The sequence below is a fragment of the Gossypium raimondii genome, chromosome 6, assembly GCF_025698545.1.
Source record: "Gossypium raimondii isolate GPD5lz chromosome 6, ASM2569854v1, whole genome shotgun sequence".
NCBI classification, from domain to species: domain Eukaryota; kingdom Viridiplantae; phylum Streptophyta; class Magnoliopsida; order Malvales; family Malvaceae; genus Gossypium; species Gossypium raimondii.
In genome coordinates this window covers 31767058-31793242 of record NC_068570.1, presented here as the reverse complement: position 1 = coordinate 31793242, position 26185 = coordinate 31767058, and the positions used below count along the sequence as shown (strand labels likewise).

The following is a 26185-nucleotide window of genomic DNA, read 5'->3' as shown; positions in this document are numbered from 1 at the left end:
GACAGTTCGACGTTTGCCTTCTCTTTTTCAGCCATTTCATCGAAATTAGGAATAACAAGATTCACTGGGTTATCTCTAGGATTAGAACCTGACCCAGCCTGAAAGTTCATCAGCATTGAAACATCAGTTTGAAACCGCTAAGGCTCAATTGAAACAGAGGATTTGCGCAGATGTACCTCGGTCTGGATCTGCGCATGCAGGGGCGTAAAGCCTAGAGGATAGATAGGTCTATCCTTGTCTTCTTCTTCATCATTTACCATAGGACCTTTCCCTTTATCTACTCCCTTAGTCAGTAGATGGGTCAATTCAGCCATCGTATCTTTTTGAGCCTTGATCAATTTTTCCGTTATGTCTTCTTGAATTTTATCTAGCCGCTCTTGCATTTGCACTTGTAATCGTTCTTGCATATCCTTTTGCATTTGCGCCAGTTTATCTAATCCTTGGTCCATTTCCTTAGTCTTTCGACGAGTACCGTATTGATGCTTAATTGGTGAGCTTTTGTCAGTTTCCAGATTAGCTGAAATAAATTTACTCGATTAGACCCTTTCAATAGACTTTAATGCATGTAATACGAATGCATGTAATGCGAATGCATGAAATGTATGCCTAAAGAGACATTAATTTTGATTCAATTACATTTAGGAAACTTTTCTAGAAAGCAAATTGCTTTACATAAAATGGATACATGTACAGCCTCACCCTCATATTCCAAGAAACGACATCTATCTTCTTCTTCATGCGCATGTTTGAGATAATCTCGCCAATTTCCAATGTATGTCATTACTAGCTCCTTTTCTTGATTTTGGTCGCGATCCATCATCTTCCATAAGGTCGACAACTTCTTTAAGGGAGTTGGGACGTCGAAGGCTCTTAGACAATCACTTTGAATCCTCAGGCCACGAACAGGGTCACGAACTCTTCCATCGCCATTCTTGTGTTTCTCAGGATATGTTCGAGAAGTCGTATTCTTTTCCACTTTATCAAGGAATTCGTATTCCATGACAAGCTTTCTAATTTAGCAATCGGATTTGAATCAATATCTCTTTCCTAAGATGCAAATGCAATGCAATCATAATCAAAACACAACAATAGGGGTTAGTAAAAAATAGAAGCAAACAAGGAAAACAAAAGTAGCTAGTCGGGTGACTACTAGGGGTTCGGAGTGGCTCTACCTTGGATGGGTTCCTAAGTCCACTATATGCGGTTTGGCTCTAAGGACAAGGTACCCGAACCAGCAGATTCCTCGATCTTCAACCATTATAGGCTCATACGGACCGAGTTCGGTTCAGGGGAATACATTCCCTTATGGTTGCACGGAGATGAAAATCTCATGAAGACATAGGTACGGATGTATCCCGGAAGTGATCCACTATCCTGCACGGAGGTGAAAACCTCACGAAGGAGTAGCTTCTCACTCCCACTTAAAAGGACAAGACTAAACAGTCTTATGCAATATGATGCCACGATATAAAACTCAATTTACACTAATCATGCAAACAAGTGTGGAAAGAAAATATCGCAATTTTTCAAATCAATTTTCGACAATAAGACAGAAAACAATCAATTTTACGGCTTGACTCTCTAAAGGTCCCCAGTGGAGTCGCCAAGCTGTCGAAACCATTTTTTCTAAGTTTGAAAAAAACAAGTATCGATTTTAAAAATGGGAAATGGGAGTCGCCACCGATCCTTTATTGAGGTATGATCGGTTCACCTTTAAAAACAATTTTGGTCTGCGGATTTTGAGAAAATAGGTTCAGGAGTCAGTTATGCATGAGGAAGGGTTAGCACCCTCGTGATGCCCAAAATTGGTACCGAATCGATTGTTTAATGTCTTAGTGTCGAAACTTTGAAAAGGCTTTAAAATACGATCCCTTGAAAAGAAAATTTGAGTGAAATACATTGGACGATGAGATTCACCTATTTCAAAGAAATAAATCGTCACACTCATTAAGTTAGAGTGCGACATTTTAAATTCTCAAAATTAAGTTTTTCTCTTAGCTTTTAAAACCTATGCATTTTGAGAAGGATATCCGATTATTTGGGTTAAATGAGAAAATCAAGACCCAATAAGTTAGGGCTCGATTTCACAAAATTCCTAAATATCGAACATTGCCTTTGTTTTTTTAAATCCTCGTCTCGAGAAAATAATGTGTCATACCCAATGCGTTAGGACACAACATGTCAAATTCTCGAAAATGGGTTTTTATTTATGTTTTAATTAAAAGGGATATTCGGTTTCTTAAATCTCGAGAAAGATTGGAATCCAGTAAGTTAGGACACAATTTCTCGAGGATATTCCAAATTCTGAGTGTCTTATTATTTTGAAAATTTTTGAGTAAAACGACTTTAATATATTAAATAGAATATAAACTTTTTGATGAATAAAACGAAATGGGACGACAATGTATATCGTGAAAGAAAAATTCGTAAACTAAATACAAGCTAATGAGCAACAAAGAATCAATATGATACAAATACCTTATTTTAAAATGTATGTGTTTACAAAATATAAACGCAGCACAAAATACAAGTAAATTTGAAAATATGTGTTTATGTATATTTAACACACATATACAAGTACACATATGTAAAAACTTATAATAACCTCCAAAAATAAGCATGTATATTTCATAAAATGTATATGTACAAAATAGAGAAAATGCATATGCATTGCAAAATATAAGCGTGCATACATATATACATATATATACTTATTTATGAAAACTATGAAAGCATAAAAATATATACAAATATATGAATTATGCATGTATTAAAACATGTTTATATATATATGTACGTATATGAATGCCAAACAACTATAGGAATGAAATAATATAAAAGATAGAATAGTATGTGGATATGTATATATTTACTTAAATAAAAGAAATGTATAAGTATGTATATATAATGTAAAATATATAAAAGTTAAAAAGATGAAATGAGAAAAAATAAAAATAAAAACGTATGTAAAATGCATGCATTTATAAAAGTTTGAGAATATATATATGTTATATAAAGGAATATGTCTATACTATATAAAAAATGCATGTATAAGTATAGGAATAATAATAAATGATAATAAATAATATAGTAATATTTTAAAATAAAAAAACTAATTGAAAAAACAAAATAACCAAAAAATGGAATTAAAATAGAATGGGGACCAAATTGCAATGCACTCATTTTATGAGGAAGCCTAAATGGAAATAATATGCTTCTTCCCCAAGCGGTGCTCAGCGACGGACTAAGATGAAATAAAAAGCAAATTAAGGGCGCCATTTTTTAAAAAGGAAAAGGACCGATTTGAACCCAGAGTAAAAGAGAAAGGACCGAGAGCGTAATTATCCCTCCCCCTACCAAAACACGCGGATCTGGCCGCGGTTGGGTCGGGTCATCGGGTTTGGTTCAATAGGTCACCGTTTTGGAGCCACTGATCAGACTCCAAACGGCGCCGTTTCATACATCACAGAAGGGCCCAAAGTAAAACCCTAATCTGATCAACCTCCCTTTCATTTTGTAAACAAAAAAAAGGAAAATAAAAGAAACATAAAAATGAAACAGAGAGATCGAATGCTCTCCTCTCAGTGCCGCTCTGACCATTCATCTCTTCCAGAGCCTCACAATCTCCGATGGCTACGGAGAGAAGACGGAAATCCGGCCTCAAGGTAACTTCTCCCCCTTCTAATCTCTGTTTTTATTCTTTATTCGAATATGAATCCAACCAACACAGAAAAGAAAATAAAAAAAAGCAAAAGGAAAAAAAAACGTAGAAGAAGCCAAAGAACGATACAAAATCACCTTGCTTTTATTTTTGTAGCGATTTTTCTGATACAATATGCGTGGGTTCTTACAATATGTTTTTTGTGTGTGTTCGTGAGTCCCCCCTTGCTAAACGCTAACAAAATGGCCTTATATGGCCGAATTAAAAAAAATACATCCATTTTCCTTTTCTTTTTTGTTGCTCTGTCCTTTTTTGCTGCTGCTTTCTGTGTGTTTCTGCAGGTATACGGGCGTACGAAGACGTGGCGCGGTGCAACGTGTGAAGGCGTGGTCCCTGGCGGTGGCGCACGTGTGGAGGTGTTGGCGGCGGCTTGGTTTCCAGAAACCCCAGAATTTCTGTTCTTAGTTTTGGGCTTAGGAGATTTGGGCTGACGTTTAGTGGGCTTGTAATACTGGACTGCTATTTTATTGGACTTTCTATTTGGTTTGGGCTCCGGGCAAAATTTGAGCCCTACAAAAATGTTATTTGAGTGTTGAAATGATATTAATCGAATGAAATTATCATCTAGATCAATGAACTCATTAACTGAAATTGAACCAAAGAAAATCCAAAGTTTCGGATTAGTTGCTGACTTTATTTTATGACCGTTTTGATTAAGGTAAGTTTGTAGTCCTTGAACTTGAACTCTATGTACTTAATTTAAATAATTTAATTAATACTTTGATATCTTAATTATATTTATATACATATGCAAATATTGCATTATGAAATAAGTAATTATGGAGTATGTAACTAAGCACGTAATTGTCGATTTGTTCGACTAACGTTGGGCGCAAATCTTTTTTGGTTAATACTTTGATTTAAGTATTTGCTCTTGCATGGTATGTATTTCTTATTTTATTTTTATTGGAATTTATGTTTTTGTAATTATGAAAGCTTAATTTAGTTGACCCAAGAAAATCGAAGTCATTGTGGAGTGGAGATCACCAAAGAACGTTACTAAAGTGCGAAGATTTTTAGGGCTCGTAGGGCACTACCGCAAGTTTGTTTAGGGGTTTTTCACTATTGCAACACCATTAAGGAGGTTGCGCCAAAGGAAAGAAGAGTTTGCATGGACAAAGGAAAGGCAGGAGAGCTTCGAAAAGCTTAAGGCGATACTTACCAAAGCACTAGTGTTGATTCAACCAGAATCAGGGAAGGAATTTGTGGTTTACAACGACGCCTCTCATATGGGGCTAGGATGCATGCCGGTGTAGGAAGGAAATGTAATAGCTTATGCTTTCAAGAAACTGAAGGTTCATGAGGGTAACTACCCAACACACGACTTGGAGGTAGTCGCGGTGGTGTTCGTACTTAAGATTTAGCGATACTAATTCTATGGTGAGAAGTGTACCACTTGCATAGAAAAAAATTTCTTAAGTATCTGCTGATGCGGAAGGAGTGGGATCTACGACAAAGGTGGATAGAGTTGTTGAAGGATTACGACTATTTGATAGGAGGGAGCTAGGAAATGAAATGTTGTAGCAAATGCTCTAACTAGATGATTTATGAGGGAGCTAGGGGCTCTGTTTGCGTGGCTAAGTGTGACTAGTGATGGGGGATTGCTTGTGAAATTACAAGTGAGACCATTGTTGTCATAGAAATTCAATGAGAAGCAAGTCTCAGATGAAGCCTTAGTGATGAGGGTTCGCCAAGCAGAACTGGGAGTGCAAGAGGACTTCGCACTAAATAGTGAAGGAATACTCTATTTTCATGAAAGATTTTGCGTACCAAATGAAAAGGAGTTCCAACAAGTTATTCTGAATGAGGCAGACAATAGTACTTATGCAATGCATCTAGAAAATAACAAGATGTATCGTGACCTCTGTGAACTCTATTGATGGCCTGGATTGAAGCGATATGTTACAGAGTTTGTGGCGAAGTGCTTAACTTGTCAGAAAGTCAAAGTAGAAAATTAGTACCCTTCAGGACTGCTTCATCCACTCAAAATTCTAGAATGGTAGTGGGAAAGGAGAACCATGAATTTTTTGTCAAGTTTGACACTGAATATGACCAAGAAAGATGCTAATTGGGTGATTGTAGACCGCCTCACCAAGACTGTGCATTTCTTAGTTGTACGCACAGGCTATACATTTCAAAGGCTTGCAGAAATCTACATTACCAAGATAGTTCAATTTAATGGCATGCCAGTTTTCATAACTTTTGATCGAGATGCTCGATTCACTTCGAGATTTTGGAAGAGTTTGCAAGGAGATCTTTATTCGAAGCTTAATTTTAGTACAAGTTACCATTCTCAAACAGACGGTCAGTCTGGAAGAGTGGTACAAGTGCTGGAAGACATGATCCGAAGTTGTGTTTTTGAGTTGGTAGGATGGATGGAACATTATTTATCTTTAGTAGAGTTCTCATATAACAAGAGTTACCAAGCTAGTATTCCAATGGCACCATAAGTCAGTCTGGAAGAGTGGTACAAGCATTGTATGGCCGGAGGTGTCAAACACCCTTACGGTGGGCTGAATTGTATGAGAAGCAAATAGTTGGTCCTAAGTTGGTTTGCAAAATAGAAGACAAGGTGGGGCAGGAAAAAGTCTGCTTTAGGCAGACAAAAGTCTTATTCTAACTTGAAATAGAGAGACACTGAGTATCAGGTGGGATAGCATGTATTACTCAAGGTATCTGTAACGCCCTTTTTTAGTGGAGTCAGAAATTGTGGTTTCGATACCCTAATTTCAGAAAGCAAGTCAACATTTATTTAGTCTTTATATTTATTTTACTAATTATATGGTCAAATGAGTATTGTATTGAAATTTGGTTTGGAAATTCAAACATTAAATAGTTAATTAGTTAAGAATGACTAAATTGAAAAGATTATTAATGTGGGAAATTATAGCTAAATTACTATGGAAGGATAATTTGGTGAACTTAAAAAGTAAATAAAGCATATGAATTTTTAGTGGACAAACATATACATGGTTTAATTATTATTAGGTTAATAATAAAGGGCAAAAGTGTAATTAGCTAAATAAAAGGAATTAAAATAAAAGAAAAGAAAAATGAGTTATCTTCTATCTTTTTCCACTAAAAATCAAAACGCCATAGCTAAGGATAAGGAACTTCAATTTAAGTATTTGGTCTTGCATGGTATGTATTTCTTGTTTTATTTTTATTGGAATTTATGTTTTCGTAATTATGAAAGCTTAATTTAGTTGACCCAAGGTTTAAATTTTTGAAATGTTAAAAGTTTGAGGACTACTATGAAGTGTTCAAGCATGTTTGTAACTGTTAAGGTATAAGGACTTAAATGTGAAAATGCTAAAATTCAAGGAATTGTTATAAAATCATTATTAATTTGGACTGTAACAAGTAAATGGGATAAATTCTTAATTTTAAGGTTTATGGACTAAATAACATAAAAAGGAAATATGTAGGGATAATTTTGTAAAATGGTGATGGATGGGTGTAACTGTATAAAAATGTTATTTGAGTGTTGAAAAGATATTAATCGAATGAAAATATCATCTAGATCAAGGAACTCGTCAACTGAAATTGAAATGAGAAAAATCCAAAAGTTTCGGATTAGTTACCAACGTTATTTTACGACCGTTTCGATTAAGGCAAGTTTTTAGTCCTTAAAATCGAACTCTATGTATTTACATTAAATAATTTAATTAATACTTTAATATCTTAATTATATCTATATATCTGTAAATGTTGAATTACTTTGGATTAGTTACCGACGTTATTTTACAATCGTTTCGATTAAGGCAAGTTTGTAGTCCTTGAAATCGAACTCTATGTATTTACTTTAAATAATTTAATTAATACTTTAATATCTTAATTATATCTATATATCTGTAAATGTTGAATTACGAAATGAGTAATTGTGGAGTATGTAATTAAGCATGTAATTGTGGGCTTAAATCTTTTTCAGTTAATTCGACTATTTTTGGGCACATATTCAATATCGTCGGTTTATCCGACTAACCCTGGGCACAAATCTTTGTCGATTTATTCGACTAATGCAGGGCACATCTACTGTTGGTTTTATCTGACTAGCGTTGGGTGCAAAAACTTGTGACGATTTATCCGTCAGGCACCGGGTGCTAATAACAGGTTGGTTAGTATTGATAACGTTTAATCGAACCCTTGAAGATGGTTGGTAAATGAAAGTTAGTTTGAATTGTATATGAAATGTTCATAAGGACTTATGGCACACTATGTGGTTACAACCATTACATATTAGATATTTTGGAATTGATGGACTATTAAACTCATATATAGTTCTTTGAGTTCATGAATTTATTTAGTATTTGATCCTCCTTTTGTATGTAGGTTAGGTACCTAATTTTTTTTTGTCGACTCAACATCTAACGCCAATCTTGAACTCGTTGGTGACGTATTTATTTTTGTGTATTGGCATGTACCTAGGATGTTAATGTTTAGAGAAATAGTTTTTAGGTATATAGTTAAACTTAGTGAAAGTTACTTGTATTGGATGTTGTCATTTGAACTTTGATTTATATTTTTCCTTAAAGCTAATGCTTGTATTGGATATGGATAAGTATATGTATGTTTTATGAGATTGAATCTTTTGGATGTATATGTTATATGTTATGTGGTTTTAGATTGAGATAAGTTAGATTGGTGGTTATTGATTTTTAAGTTTATGTATGTGTATTTTTGGGTGGAAGATATTGCATATGGTTGATGTTTTATGTTCTATGGAATTGGCTCTTTTGGAAGTAAGTAATTTAGGACATTTTAGTTGGGTTGTGATAGGGTAGGATTGGGTAATTAAAGTTGATGAATCTTATTTGTGGTGTAAGATGAATGTATGGTTTGATTAAGGTTAAATGCTTTTGCTTTTGTAGAGTAAAATGTGGTGTCAATGAGGGCACATTGGTTAGACACTTAGGTTGTATCAAATTGGCATGTTTTGAGTTGTTTAGCAGTGTATTTGATGATGTTTAGAGGATGGTTTTAGACTTGAATTGTTAACCAAGATATGGATTATGAGATTGACTTTTTTGGATATATATGTTATATGTTAAGTGATTTTGGATTGAGAGAAATTGGATTGGTGGTTATTGATTTTTAGGTGTATGTATGTGTATTTTTGGGTGGAAGATATTACATATGGTTGATGTTTTATGTTCTATAGAATTGGCTCTTTTGGATGTAAATGATTTAGGTTACTTTAGTTGGATTTTGATTTGGTAGGATATTGTAATTAAAGTTTATTAAAATGTGGTGTCAATGAGGGCACATTGGTTAGATAGTTAGGTTGTAAGAAGTATGCATGCTTGGAGTTGTTTTAAAGTGTATTTGATGATGTTTAGATGATGGTTTAGATGACATATGTCCCGGGACACAGGCTGCCCCACGGTCGTATGTCACACATAGTCTATCCACAGGAAAGAATTGGTCCAGTTGCTTATCGATTCAAGTTGCCCCGTGAACTTGATCGAATTCACGGTGTATTCTATGTATCCATGCTAAGGAAGTATCGCACCGGCCCATTTCATTTAGTAGCAATAGTTGAAATCGAAGTGCAACTGGATTTGTTATTTGAAGAAGAACTAGTGGAGATTGTGGCTTGCGAAGTGAAAGTATTGCGAAACTAAAAGATACCTTTGGTTAAGGTATTGTGGCAAAACCATAAGACCAGCAAAGCTACTTGGGAGATTGAAGAAGCATTGAAGCAACATTATCCTCAGTTGTTTAATGACGAACATTTCATTAAGTGGGGCAGAGTTGTAGCACACCGAGTAGGGCCTAGAACTTTTGGCCTCGTTAGTGAGAGTTCGCCAATCCTTCGGTGAATTGGGAGTTCGCCAAGTGAATATCAACAAGGTGTTCACCAGTGTTTTGGCGATGTGATACCCGTCAGAGGAATTAGTAAGAAGTTCGCCAAAAGATTTTTAGTTAAGAGTCATAGTAAGGATTAGTAAGCAGTATACGCCAAAACATGCGATAAGAGGGTTCGCCAGATTAATAAGGGTGTGAATGTCACTAGTTCATTTGGGGACAGTGTGTTAGTTAATAATTGTATGTGTCCTCTGATGATTCAAGGCCAAGTCTTCTTCTATGTGAACTTTATGGAGTTGCCATTCTATGGGTTTAATGTGATATCGGGGATGGATTGCTTGATTGAGCATAAAGCCAAGATCGACTTCGAGTTAAAAGGTGTCAATTTTTGAAGTGGTGAATGTAGGGAAATTGTTGTGGACAGTGAGTGTCCAAAGTGATCTTAGCATGTAACGTAAAAAAGATGTTCAGTAAGGGTTGCGAAGCCTATCTCTCTTTTGTGATTGGTTAGCAGGATATGGTGAAAGGGGTTCGCAAGATGCGAACTGTGAAAGGCTTTCTCGACATGTTTCTTCCGGTTTGGGCGTTAAGGCCCTGGGACATGTGGAGAGATAAGGGAATTTTGAGCTGTTCTCCATTAAACGGGACATGTTGGTGTACAAGAGAGTTCATTGCTTTGCGCTGCACTTATGGGAAATATTAAGGACTCTTTAAGTCATTCTGAGGTGTTATAAGGAGATCCGTATATCCAACAGATTCTGATAAGATAAGTGTAGGTGAGAACATATCTCATGTTCCTCTATCATTTTGATAAGGCAAGTATGTGGGCATGGTTCATGCAATACAAGTTTTGTTTACAAGTGAAGTTTTCAAGTATGATTTTTCTACAAGCATAATTGAAACTAATTTTACAGACTTATATGTTTTTTGAAAAGCAGGAAAAGCAGAGAACTGGGTCTCACATTTTTACGGCGAACTCAACTCTCAACATGATTTTTAGAGGTAAATTGTGCGGACCCATATAGGTATGCAAACCCATGTGTCTATGCGTACCCTATTAGAGTATGATACCTTATGCATTTACAACTCATTTTATAGCGAATTTTGTTTACTTAGTGAACCTATATTTAATGTTAGCATGTGAACCTATATTATTGTATGTGAACTTAGGTTGATGTGCGAACTCATACTTTATGTGTGATACGTACTCACGTTCAATGCTGCTATGCGAACTTGTCATACCTCGTAAATGGGTATAGAAGTTTGAAGGGTAAATTAGAAATTTGGGCTCAGAATGGGTTAGGAAATTATGAATTTTGGTAACCTGAAATTATTTTCGACTATAGCTTTTTGAAAATCAAATCAGTATTTGAAAATAAGGTAGGAAAAAACTTCAATTTTGAAAAGTGGACTATTTTGTAAAAAAGGTTAAATTAAGAGTAGTTTAAAGCAAATAAACCAAGTAGGTCTCTATTATTCTAATCTCTTGATGTGAATTAAAAAGAAAGAATGAAAACCCTTCATCTCTTTGCTTTGTGCCGTCCATTAGAGAAGAAAACCCCAAAATTTCATCCTTTAATTTTTGGTCTCTATTACTCCAATCTCTTGTTTTTCTATTATCATTCAAACATAAAAACCCCTTTGAATTCAAACAAAGACACCAAAAACACCATGAAATCCATTGATTTTTCTTCAAGTGAGTTTTTCCATATTTTCAATCAAAAACTCATTTTATCTCAATCGAAGGTAATGTTTCATATTCCTATTAGTTTTTAATGATATCTAGCCTTTTAGATTTAGTTTTTATCTATTGAAAGTTTTGAATAAATGTCAAAATTTGGTTCGTGAATGGTAAATTTTGAGATTTTGTATAAAATCAATGTTTCAAAGTGTTTTCAACTCGTTTTGATGAGATTAGAAGGTTTTAAAATTTCCTTAAAATCTCATTAAGAAAACCTACGGTTTTAATCGGTTTTCATTAAAATGGCTATTTTATATTGAAAATTTGAAACCATGAATCTATATATTTTGTGTAGTTTGAAGGTTGGGAATTATTGTTAGATATATAATTAGATTATTGGAATCGGTTATAGGCAATGGGAATGAGTAAAGATTAAGATATTTGAGTTTCAAGTTTGTTAGTCGAAATTTCAGTTTCATGAGGAATATGGCTGAGGCTTGCATTTTTGATTAGTTTAGTTGAGTCTTTGGCTGCTTTTTTATTGTATTTATTGTGTGATTTAGTTTGGTGAAGCTTTGGAATTGTTAGGACCTTTTACGAGTAAAGCGAAAGGTAAGGAGAAACTAGTGTAAGCTTTTGGCCACAAGGCGAAAGTACGTACAGTTAATGTTTGGAATCGTTGCTATTAGACATGATTCGTAGTGTTATTTGGGAGCTTAAGAGTAGCCTAAATCCCTACTCTAAGTTCTAAGTGTAAGCTAAACCTCTACTCTAAGTTCCGAGTGTATGCTTTCTCATACCTTTGCTTAATTTGTGAATGTGTGTTTATGTGTTGTGGAATTGAGAATTAAGATGTGTTGTTTTGACATGTGATATATATTGTGATAGCTCTTGTGACTGTGCTAGTTGTGGGCATATTAAACATGCCGAATGACAGTGATGATGTTGTGTTAGCGATATAAATGTGGAGTGAAAGTGTGTAGAAAACGATAAGTACATATGTGTTGAATTGTGGAATGTGGTGCTGATGTGACAGGTAAAGTAAGTGAATATTGTATGTGGTATGTGATAAACTAATTCTTAATTCATTCATATGTTAACGAATATGTGATGACTCAATGAGCATAGTTATGGCACTTATGGTGCAATTAAATGTGAATCCAATAAGTGTGCTATATGTACAAGTTGTGATGTGAATTGATATTTATGAACAGAGATTAAGTGCATAAGAAAAACCATTTAATGTATGTATTTACGGATACTTTGGCCTTGTGATCTCGTGAAACTATTGGATATAGTTGACGTGCCATAGGATTGCGAGTACTCACCTTTTTGTTCTGTAATTTGGGCATTGAGGCTCCGGGATAGATTGGAGAGATAAAGGAATGTCGAGCTAATCTCCATTCACCGAGATTTGTTGATGTGTTTGAGAGTGTTTAGCTTTATGCTACACTTATGGGATATGTTACACTCTTTGAGTCATTGGAGTGATAGAGATCCGTGTATCCAATGTGTGGTGGTAGAGCCCACTTTTATGTTTCATGTTTCCAAGTTGCCAAACTATCATTAATTGATTAATACATGAAAATATTATGTGTAAATGCATGTGAATTTATAAGCTAGACTTGTGGGTCATTAAAACATGGATACATTGTTTTGTCTTGATGAAGTATCGTTAAATGAATTATATATCTATATGGGTTGAGTGTAATTGCATGTGAGAGTACATCCTAGTTTTATGGTTTAATGAAGCATGAATATGTTATTTTGACTTGGTTAGAATATGGTTGTGAATGTGTTGTAGTATGCTCTTGTTTAACCTTTGATGTTGTGTATACTTTGTGGTTATTCTGACATTCACTAAGCTTGTTTAAGTTCACCCACTCTTTTAAAACCTTTGTAGACAGTTAGCGTTGTGGTGTGAGCGGTGCAGAAATTTCCAAGGGAGTGATCCAAGTAGATTTAGCATTTGAGTAGGTGATTTATAGCTATTATTTGAACTATGGGAATAAGGCAATGTGGTAGATTCGTTACATGAATATTTTCGTGATGTTTTGGATGATTACTTGGATTTGCTACTCATAGAATTTATAGATGTTTGACATTGGTTTATTGGTATTGCTTAGCTTAAACTATTGATGATGCTTTGAATTGTAATTTTGGATAATTTTGATGTCGAACTTTGAAGTTATGAAGCATGTTGAATTTTTATAAGTGTGGTTGTGTTAAATGCCTTGTTTTGGTGTTATTTTTGTTGTTTTATGCAGAGGTATTGATATTCGGGTACTAGTATCGACACCTAGTTTGCTGGTTTTAAATGTTGTAGGAAAACATAATACAAATTTGGTATCGATTTTCTAAGTGGTATTGATACCATCTATGACAATTATCGATACCATTGATTGAGTATCAATACCTACATGATCTTTTAGACTTTAAGCATGTTTTTAACTTGTGTTCAGTTCGATTATTGTATGTTTAAGCGAACACTAACTTCGTCTAGGGGAGATTAGACTTAAACCTCATATAGTTATTCGATTATGATTTTAATCGCATGTCAATGAGATGTTTTATGCTTTGTTGATGATGAGTGATGTTTACGAACCCTAAAGATTTTGCCAGTCTGTTTGGCAAGCTAGTGTTCACCAGTTAAGGTGCCAGTGAAGTTGTGAATCGGGGTTTGCCAGTCGAAGTCAAAGTCAATCTCAAATTAGGAAAAAAAAGATATGATGTATCTAGGAATAATTTTCGTGAAAGAAACACCTTTCCTAAGTCAAGTAGGGTGTCCTAAGATTTCCAGGACACTTAGTGCCTAAAATTACGACCCTTATTCCATGAGAATTCTCTCATCGATATTTTGTTGTCAAGTCTCTATTCTGAACCAAGTTCGTAGGAACCAAGGTAAGCTTCTGTCCTGTTAGGGCTAATTGTCTAGAAAGCAAGGTTCACTTGCATGTGTGAATTTGTAAACTTTTTCTGTTTAAGTAATCTGTGTGTTTTTGTGTGTTTAAGTAACACGTGGTTTGTACAAGTGTACATAGTCATTATCAAATAAAAAGTAAGTATAAGAGTTATCATCTCCACAAGGACTGTGTATGTTAATCAATTAATGGTAATTACTAACAATTTACTAAGAAAACACAATATTTTTTAGGTGATTGATGATTAAATTAAATTAAATAATCTAGATACAAAGTGATCCCTAATCCAAATTAACCTATATGCAATGGAACCAATAAAAAGAATGAGATGGATTTAGCAGCAGAATTTACAAGATTTTAACAATGATAACATGCATAGGCTAGAATAATTACATTATTTAACTTAGTTCATTTTCATCATGCTTACAATGTTCTGGAAAACCTCTAAGGCAACTCAATCTTTCATGAGTTTGAAACCAAAATTAAGTCCTTTCGGAAACTTTTAATTTGAAAAACATGCATTTTACTGATCATATTCAACTAAGGGTTTCTTAAAATTCACGTGAAGGAACAGGGACGAGTTAGGTTTGAAACAATTTAATCACATAAACCTAAAAACCATGCAAGATAATAGAGCTCTTTCGAGTTATTATGAACTTTCAATTTAGTCTGGTTAGGATCTAAATTAAGCATGTTCATTTCAATTATTGCGTCCATTAGCCGTTGTTTGGTTAGGATCGCTCAACTACTTCTAATGCATTCAATCACGTATGAATGAAATACATACTTGAGTTTAATTGAAAACATGAACGATTGAGGCACAGAACATCATAAACACAATTTTAAATGAACTTTATTAAATAAATGTATTCATGCTAGCTAAACAAAATTAAGCTATCATCATTAATGAAAAAACAACAAAGCAATATGCAAACATAATGAATAATTAAGGAAAATCATAAGGAAGAAAGAACTCTTTGATAGTGTGATAACTAAGCATGGAGGGCTCCTCCAATTCTCACGGTTGCTTCTCCACAAACTGCTGCTCTAGGTGGTCAGCTGTAACACCCCTAACCCGTCTCCATCACCAAATTAGGATTACGGAGCATTACCATGCAAAACCAAAAAATAATCATTTAAATTTTAATTAAATTGAAAATGATTATAAGCCAATCAAACATGAAGATTTGGACCTTATATTGGGCCTTCGAGGACCTAAAAATCGTTTAGAAGCAATTTGGGACTAATTTGAAACAAATCAAAAGTTTTGGGAAAATGTGAGAAATTTTGAAAACAGGGGTCACACGGCCATGTGACTAGGCCGTGTGACATAGCCCAAACCATGTAACAATCTAACAAAGGAACACATGGCCGTGACCCAGCCCGTGTCTCAAATCGTGTAACTCACTAAGTTGGATCATATGGTCATGTCGTAGGCTGTGTAACACACTGACTTGATACACAGTGTTTTAGGCCGTGTGAAATTTACATAAAAAATAAGAAGTGATACACGGCCGTGTGATAGCTCATGTCCCAGGTTGTGTGCTCCATAATTTGACCCTAAAAAGGAACACATGTCAAGGCCAAAACATACCTAATCAACCATTTCATTTGTGTACACATTAAAAAGACTTAAATACCTTTTAAACACATATAAACATACCAACTTAATCAACTTATTTCACCTAGGTAATATGTCATTCAAAGACACCACATTTACACCAAAACATCATTGATAAAAACAAAGCAACATAGCCACATTTCAAGAACAAAACCTAGTTCCTTTAACTACCAAATGACATCAATTATAAAAATTCACATTTCACCTCAAACATTCCAAAAAGGACCATATATTCCAAGTACCTAAAAGGCCAAAAGACTTCAACTTGTCAAGCATTAAAGTTCATTATACAAGACTTAAACTCCATAAGCATATTTGTTCCAAAATTATCATTAACACATTCATGAACTACGATTACATAAAGTCTTATACATGCCATTTGTAACCTTGGCCAAAATAACTCAAAAACTATCGAAATGGTTGTTGGATAGTGTGATAGATCTCTAACAGGCTTCCAATAGATTGAGCTTCTGATAATCTACGAAACAAAGGAAAAATAACTACATAAGTAACTAGTGCTTAGTAAGCTCGTATAAACATGAACATAACTTACCATTCTTAAGCATAATTTATAGAACAAACATAACATCATTACCAAGACCAAATGCTTAGTAAAATCCTATACAATCACCATCAATTTCACAAGTTACTAAGTTCATACATGATGCATATAAGTTAAACCATATCATAAGTAGATTTTCATGTACACATCATTTATCACATTAATCCTTTTCATAAGACCATGAATCAATATCCAATTGTCTACATATCATGTCATTTCCCTTACTTACTCGTTGAACCATCTAGAATTGCATTGGATACTTAGGAACGCTCACACATAGTGTGCCTTTCCATATAACTGTAACCTTTCCTTTTCAATAATGGTCACACGAGCTGTGAAAAGGGCCTGGTCACATGAGCTGTGGGTTGGAATGTTAGCTACACGATGCTACTTACACGAGTTTCAAAGAATCTATAACAAATACAGGACCTCAACCATCGGTAGGACATTCAAGACCAACACCCGATACATGAAATCCCTATTGACATGTCATTCGTATCCTAAGAATTCTTAAGGTTCAAACGGGATCATTTATCTATCAATTACTCAAAAATTTGATATATGTATATTCAAGTCTATTTATAACTAACACAATATAGAAGATAATTAATTTAACTATCATTAATACAATTATAATTCATACAAACTTACCTCGACAACTATGGTTGCAATTGTAGAGTTGAAGTCTAGTCCAATGCTTTAGTTTTTCCCTGATTTAAGTCCGGTTGTTATTTATCTTGATCTAAATAAATAATTTCATTTAATTCAATGAAGAATCCACATTATCATGAAATTAAAAAATTACCCCTCTTATTTTAACTTTTTCATAATTAATTCCTTAAGCTCGTAACTTGAAATTTAACTATTTTAATTTAAACCCATGTTAACCAATTCTACTAATGACCTTGGAACAACCTATAATTACCAACATTTCACATTGAAACCCATGGATTTTTAAAATTTCAACAATTTAATCCCTAATCCCAAATTCATCAAAAACCTTTTAACAATACAAGTTTGTATAACAACTAAGATTGATAATCTATCAATTAACATCAAAACACATTTAAAAACAATCATGGAAAGTGCCTCAACCTTTAACAGTTTTACAAATTAACCCATGGGCTAGCTAGATTAAGCTAAAAACGAACTCAAAAAGATAAAAATCAATAAAAATGGGACATCAAAACCTACCATGCTCGAGACACTAGTGACCGAATGCTCCAAGCTCCCCTTCTAATGGTGATTTTGATCAAAGCTTGATGAAATGAGGAAGATAATAATATTTGGCTTAATTAACTTGATGTTTATTTACTAATTACCATCTTACCCTTATTATTAATAAAAAAATCTATTTAAACTTTGTCCATAACTATCCACTAACTTAATTATGGTATAATTACCATATGAGTCCATTAATTTACCTTTCCATAGTCATTTAGTTCTTTTAACTAATAGAATTCAACTTTTGCATCTTTTTCAATTTAGTCTTTTTTTACCTAATTAACCATTTAAATTTCAAAATTTCTTAAGGAAACTTTAATACAACTCTAATATAACCTCATAGACCTTAAATAAATATTAAAAAATAACTCACTTGTCGGAGTTGCATTCTTAAAGCTACTATTTTTGACACTACTGAAAATAAGCTGTTAGACTGGCCAAGGGAGTGTTTTTTCTCAAGGAATTGCAAGCTAAGGGAAAGGGAAAATGGGTATGGCTATGCGTGAAAGGAAAGAAATGTGACGAGAATGAGAAATGAAGAATAAATTTTAAGTGAAGGATGAGGGATGATTTGAAATGGGGAATGGAGGTGGGTATTTATGCTGAAGATTGGTGAATGAGTTTACTAAAAATAGTGGGAAAAATCCCTCCATTAACTCATTTGCTTGGCCAGCCACATATTGTGGAGGAGGGAGTTGTTTGGTTTCTTGATTCATGCATGGTATCATGCTTGAATCAAGCAAGGGGTGGACAGTTTCTTGGCGAATGTTTGTGGGCCATTTTTTGATTTGTTTGCAAGTCCAGGGACCTCCAATAAATCTCCCAAAAATGAATTTCTGAGTAGTCCAAATTCCTTTGCTAAATTTGGGCTTGCTCTCCCTTGTTTGGATGATTTGGTGACCCAATTATTTACCAGACTTGTCCATCAATTGACCCTTCTTTTATTGGATCAAATCAACTTTATCTTGACCCATTTTGCATGTGTTTGTCGTCCATGTAGAGTGAAATTGGGCATGGCCATACAACCTTATTTTATAAACAAATCATGCATAATTCCTTGGTTGAACTGCATTAATTAAATAAAGATTAATAAGTAGCATAAAATAATTAAGTTATGTATAAATTTAATGCAAAAATAGCATAAAATCACATTCTTCATTAAATCAAGCTCATTATTGAAATATAAATAAAATTCACCCAATAAGTAATCAAATATTCGGTATTAATATTATTTTTAAGTAAAAGGTATCAAAACAACTATAAAAACCCTATATAAATTAGATTTTACATACCCCAAACTTAATCCATTACTCGTCCCAAGTAATGTAAATCAAAAATTTAGATAAGATAATCGTGCAATAGGTTTAAATAGAATCCTTAAGTAGAATCAACTTTTCACATAAACATATATCCACAAAATCATGCTCACAAACTCTTTTTACTGATAAGTCACTCATATGCAGACATTATTTCAAAATTTTATTATAAGTGCGAAAAACTACTAGCATAACTCATAGAGTGCATGCTTTCAAAGATCATACATAATATTTACTATTCTATCAAAGTTTCCTTATCAGTTAGGAAAAAAAATCACAAGGTTTAGTTAATGGTCCTCATATGTTGAACTTAGCAATTCCTCTCCAGTAATGAAGTCAGCATTATTATTAAGATCAATAGGTCTTTTATAGGGTTGCAATAGGGCTAGGATCAAGGTAGGGATAAGGAGAAGTGAATTTTTTAGGTTCAATAATCTTAATCTTAACTTTTCCTTGGATCTTTTCGAGGTACATCCTTCCTACTAACGGGTTTTACCTGCCCCAAACTTAATTTGAAGCTTATTCCCAACAATATTTTGAGTATTTATTTTACTCCTTTTTTTGCTTGACATTTGAATAGAGATTCCTCTTCTTCTTCTTTTAAACACATAGAGAATATATACATCTTTCTGAATTTTTCCTCAATCTTTGCTCATCAAGACATGTACAGTTAAGATAGGTGCAAAACAATAGGATAAAACTTTAAAAGATGGTAATATGGCTTATGATGTAGGTGAATAATAATAAAATAGACTTAAAGGCTCAAACTAAAGTTTCAAGGGTTAAATTCATATGGTAGGCTTGAAAGGCTTAAATGATGCAAAGAAAATGTGCCTATATCATGTTTAGATTCTTATGCCTCTAAGGATTTTGCCTCAAGAAAGCTATAAAGTCAATTCTAAGGACTTAAGCCTTCATGCATGTATATTTTTAAGGAAATTAAATTTTCATGGCAAAAGACTACATAAGACCTAAGAACATATAATCATTCCATAACCTAAGATAACATAAAAAAACTCAGATAAAATCAGAAATCATGCTTGCTTTTGAGCTAACTTATGAACAACTTTTTTTTTCCTGAACATCATTTTATTTCAGCATACTATGTGTAAACATTGAATCATACTTAAGAAAAAATTTAAAATTCATGTAATTTTGCTTTAAAATTCATGCAATTATTGTCTTACCCCCTTTAAAAAGAAGCAATGTCCTCATTGTGTAAACAAAGTAATGAAAGAGAACTGCACACCAGGTAGGATAGCAAGAAAAGAGAGGTGAGTCATGAAGACTGCTTAAGTACCACGTCTTTCTTTACAATCCAATCCTATACATGTTCATTCTCATTACCACACTACTTCATTTTTTATAATGAAGAGGAATTGAGCTTAATGTATTCATGTTTGCAAATTCCTACTTATTGTCCGAAAGCAAAATACTAACTAAAAATATAAATGCTTAAAAATAAACACTATAGAAAATAAATAACTTTCTCCCCTTTTATTAATTTGTGTCATCCCTTTTTTTTTTCGAGATTGCTGCAGCGTGGGGAAGTGATGTTTTGGAGAAGGGAAGGGGCGGCGAGTGTTGGAATTTATTACTTGCACTGAAATAAAACTTGAAAGAAATAAAATCATTAAACCTTAGGCCAATTTAACCCTCTTATTGAACATAAAATAATAAAATAAAAATTGGTAATAAAAACGAAAATGAAATATTTCTTTTGAGCTACTTAGAAAATTTCTTTTCGAAAACTTACATCAAATTAAATTCCCAGGAAAGCTTGGAGGAGTCACAAATGGTCCCGCTTAAGTTTCAATCTCCTTTGACAGAATTAATTTAAAGTACTAATTTAAGAAAAATAATTTCTAAGCATGCCATTTATTCAAATAAGAGAGAAAAAACTAAAAATAAATTAATGATAGAGAGAGTGAAAAGAACTCCCTCAATGTTATTGATGATTGTCACCAAAAAAGGCGATGCCAAATGACCATTTATCATATTGGAAACACGAAAATTTATGTGTTTTTACATGCCCTTTTTAACTTAAAATCATGCTATTTAGGTTAAATTCTTGTCGAAAAATAATTAAATATTATAAAATAATTAAATTCTGTTAAAAATATGAACATGATGAATTTTAATTAATTTTATAGTTAATTTTGATTAATTTTAACTATTTTCGACAGATTCGCACAAAGGGGAAAATTGGCTCGGCAAACATGCTCGAAGAATAAAACCGAGAAGCAATTTGAAGCATCGAGGAAAATTTAATTCTAGCCTAAGATGGTCCAAAAATGTGTGTTAATTCATAATATAATTAGTTTTAATTTGGGCTAAATAAATTATTATTAATTAATTATGGAAAAAAAGGGTCTAGTTGAACTGCATTGGTTGAACCGAATCTAGTGAACCGAACCAGCCACCAATTGGGCTGCCCAGAACCGTCCATATGCTGACCCAAATCAACATTTTAGATAATTGAATAAGCTTGCAAATAAGCCATTGAAGAACTTTCAACCTTGCATTCAAACCCCTCTAAAAAATGAGGTTTTATGGATTTGCCCCAGGCTATTTTTAGTAAAGTTGAATCTCCCAACTTTGCCATGTGTGTGGCGAGCCAAGGGGGGTTTCTTGGGCTGATGGAATTTATTATTTTTAGCAGCCAGAATCAGCTATAAAAGCCACCCCTTGCTGATCATTCAACTCATCCCTCACACTCTCATTCTCTCTTCTCCTCTCTCACTTTCTCTCAACTTTTCCTTCCCATTTTCCATTTTGTTCAAGTGTCGATTTCTTCTCTTGGGAAAGTGATCCTCATCAGCCATTTTTGAGCAGCAATTAAAGTGTTCATAAGCCTCCTTGATAGCCAAGGACAACGGAGAACGAAGAACGGAGAACTCAGTCAAGTCATGGAGAAACACCGGATTTTCTTCTTGTTCCCTATCTCTTTAAATTTCGTTGTTGTTTTGAAAAACATGTTTATGAATATTTATGCTATTGAAATGGTTATTTTAATCAATCTATCTTGAATTTAATCCGTGTTGGGTTGATTATATTTTGCCTGCTTGAATTATTGAAATTGTGTTTGTGCTGTTATAGGCCTCAGTAAGATGCTTGATTAAGTAAAAACATGCCTAAGTGATTCTTGCAATATTAATTGTTAGATAACTAATGAATTAATTATTAAATCATATTGAAACTGTAATTAATCAACACAATACTTAATCAGTTCATGTTTATTCTTCTAAGGTAGCTGAAGTTAATTTAGCATTGTATTTGGCGATACATATGCCTTGCACAGCTTGCAAGATTATTGTGATTAAACTATTTCAAGGTAGAAATACTCTGTTACCTCACTTGATCTTTTATATGCTTGTGAAGATTGATTAATCGCTTGGATTGACATTGAAAAATGTTCCAGAGATTGATTAATTTAATAAGTATGTATGAGAAGTAGTTAGCAAATTACCGAGTTGCCGTGAATTTGTTCGTAGCAGTATAAACATAAGTTTAATAATTCTAAGTTAAAGGAATGTAACTAATCCAACACAATTATATCATCTTGATTAAACCTTATTTGAAATTGTGCATTAGAACCTTTTTATTTTTAATTTTTTTTACTTAGTTTTTAACCCTTAGTTTTTAATCATCTTTAAACCAAAATATTTTCCATCACCAAAGTGTTTTAACATTAATTTCATAAATATTCTTTTTTACAGTCCCTGTGGGTATGATAGCTCGACATTTACTTGTCACTTTATTACTTGTTGGATTGTGTACACTTGCACATTTTCGTCATTCCAAGTTTTTGGCGCTGTTTCCGGGGACTGTTTTTAAAAAAAGAGCCATTATTTGTGAATCTGTTTTTACATTTTGGTTTATTTATTTTCTTGTTTAAATCTTTACTTACTTAATCTTTTTGTGATTATTTCAGGTGTTTATGAGTATTGACTAGATTATCGACTTATTGCCTGTGGACCCTGAAATAGAACGAACCTTTCGATAGCAAAAAAGACAAGCGAACTAGAGAAGGACCGAAGAGATAAACTTTGAGAATATAAATCAAAGAAACGGGGCAAACCTTGCTCAGAATCCTATCCTTATTGCTGATGATAGGGATAGAGCTTTATGACAGTAAGCCATGCCAGTATTTAACGATCTTAATCCGGGTATTAGGAGACCCGAAATCGAGGGACAGCAATTCAAGCTGAAGCCAGTCATGTTCCTGATGCTTCAGACTGTGGGCCAATTCAGTGGAATGTCTATTGAGGATCCTCATCTTCACTTAAGACTATTTATGGAAGTGAGCGATTCTTTCAAGTTAGCTGGAGTATTCGAAAATGAATTACGACTGATGCTATTCCCATATTCGCTAAGGGGCAGAGCTCGTGCCTGGTTGAACTCATTGCCATCGAACTCCATTTCTACACAGCAAGAGTTAGCTGAGAGATTCCTCATGAAGTATTTCCCGCCGAACAAGCATGCCAAGTTGAGGAATGAGATCATTGCCTTCCAACAAATGGATGATGAGTCCCTGTATGAGGCATGAGAAAGGTACAAAGAGTTATTATGAAAGTGCCCTCATCATGGAATCCCACATTGCATTCAACTTGAGACATTCTATAATGGTCTCAACGCTCACCCGAGGATGGTAGTGGACGCCTCTGCTAATGGTGCTCTCCTTTTTAAGTCTTACAATGAGGCTTATGAAATTATTGAGAGGATTGCCAGTAACAATTATCAATAGCCAACCAATCAGCAGCATCAGGAAGACGAGTTGCTAGAGTACATGAAGTGGACACTCTCACTTCACTCGTATCTTAGGTATCTTCAATATCCTCAATGCTTAAGAATCTTACCACTAATGGGTCTAACAGTTTTGCAGCCCAACCACCACCAATTTGAGAATATAGCTGTGTGTATTGTAAGGAAGGACATTTTTTTGAAGAATGTCCATTGAACCCCGAATCCGTATATTACATGGCTAACCAAAACCAAAACTGAGGGAGGCAAGGACTACAATCTGACTTTTATAACTCATCATGGCGAAATCACCTGAATTTTTCCTGGGGTAACTAGGGGGCTAGAACCAGTAACACTTATGCCTAACCTAGACCAACTCAGCTGCCTAGTTTTCCCCAACAAGTTTAAAAACCAACCCAAACGAAACCATCCAATAGCTTAGAGAATCTATTGAAGGCATACATGGAAAAAAACGATGCCATTCTAAGGAATTTGGAGAATCAAGTGGGCCAGCTTGCTACTGAACTCAGAAACCGACCACAAGGTGCTCTACCTAGTAACACAGAGAATCCAAAAAATCTAGGGAAGGAACATTGTAAATCATTGACATTGAGGAGTAAAAACACATCAGAGCCCAACACTGTCGAAGTTGAAAATAGTCAGCTGGAACTCAAGATTTAGAAGTAGTTCAACCAAGTGTTGAAATTCCAATTTCACCAGAACCAGAATCTGCAAAACCCGACAATGTAACCTCAGTACTAGCTAATTTTGATCAACTAACAATGTCGTTAGATGCAGAATTGTTGCCAAAGACGAATCAACCAGAATTAGTCCCAGTAATTAAACCACCACCACCCTACCCTCAAAGACTTCAGAAACAGAAGTAGGAGATTCAATTCAAGAAGTTCGTTGCCGTACTCAAGCCACTTCACATCAACATCCCGTTGGTTGAAGCACTAGAGCAAATGTCAAACTACGTAAAGTTCATGAAAGATATCTTGTCTAAGAAATGAAGACTTGGAGAATTTGAGACGGTAGCTCTCACGAAGGAATGCAGTGCATATCTTTAAGACAAACTACCCCGAAAATTGAAGGATCCTGGATGTTTTACCATACCGTGCAACATTGGAGCAACATATTATGGTAAGGCATTATGTGACTTAGGCAAGTATCAACTTGATGCCTATGTCAATATTTAGGAAGTTGGGATAGGAGAAGTTAGACCAACTACAGTTACGCTTCAACTAGCAGATCGATCCTTAGCACATCCAGAAGGAAAAATCGAGGACTTATTGGTACGTGTAGATAAGTTTATCTTTCCTGCTGACTTTGTAATTCTAGATTTTGAAGTAGACAAAGAAGTACCAATCATCCTAGAAAGGTCGTTCCTAGCAACTGGAAGGACCCTTATTGATGTGTAGAAGGGCAAGCTCACTATGTGTGTTCAGGATAATCATGTAACATTTAACGTCTTTAAGTCTATACGATTTCCTGACACAATGGATGATTGCTCTGTAGTGTCCAATTTAGTAGATTTAATAATGGAGAAGGAACTCAACTGTGTTGAGGACCCACTGGAAAGAATTTTGACATCGGATCCTCCAAATGATGAAGAGGAGGATGAATACTTAGCTTTGCTAGAAGCTAATCAAAGGGGATTTAATTCGCAATCCCATTTTGAATCTTTGGAGTTAGAAAAGAGGGACTATTATCAACCAAAAGCGTCAATCGAGGAGCCACCTAAATTAGAACTCAAGGTATTACCTTCTCATTTTAAATACGTTTATTTAGGTAACGCTTCTACTCTGCCTGTGATTATTTCAGCAAAATTTACCACTAAGCAAGAAGAGAAACTTATCTTAGTTTTGAAACAATTCAAGAAGGCCATTGGATAGACCATAGCCGATATTCGCGGCATTAGTCCATCTGTATGCATGCACAAGATTATCCTGGAAGATGGCAAAAAAGGGACGATTGATGGACAACGGAGACTGAACCCCATCCTGAAAGACGTAGTAGAAAAAGAGATCATCAAGTGGTTAGATGCAGGTATCATCTATCCTATCTCAGACAGTTCATGGGTATATTCAAGTTCCAATCTCCTTTGACTGAATTAATTTAAAGTACTAATTTAAGAAAAATAATTTCTAAGCATGCCATTTATTCAAATAAGAGAGAAAAAAGTAAAAATAAATTAACGACAGAGAGAGTGAAAAGAACTCTCTCAATGTTATTGATGATTGTCACCGAAAAAAGCAGTGTCAAACGACCATTTATCATACTAGAAACACAAAAATTTATGCATTTTTACATGTCCTTTTTAACTTAAAATCATGCTATTTCGGTTAAATTCTTGTCGAAAAATAATTAAATATTATAAATAATTAAATTATGTTAAAAATATGAACATGATGAATTTTAATTAATTTTATAGTTAATTTTGATTAATTTTGACTATTTTCGACATATTCGCACAAAGGGCGAAACCTGGCTCAGCAGACAATGCTCAAAGAATAAAACCGAGAACCAATTTGAAGCATCGAGGTAAATTTATTTCTAGCCTAAGATGGTCCAAAAATGTGTGTTAA

The 26185-nt window shown here is 34.1% G+C and overlaps 1 non-coding gene across 1 annotated transcript; it reads right to left on the bottom strand.

Moving 5' to 3' along the window:
* Positions 1-23340: 23340 nt before the first annotated feature.
* Positions 23341-23447, bottom strand: LOC128042012 (small nucleolar RNA R71). The gene has a single exon (XR_008197220.1). It is a non-coding gene; the product is annotated as a small nucleolar RNA R71 (small nucleolar RNA).
* Positions 23448-26185: the final 2738 nt, after the last annotated feature.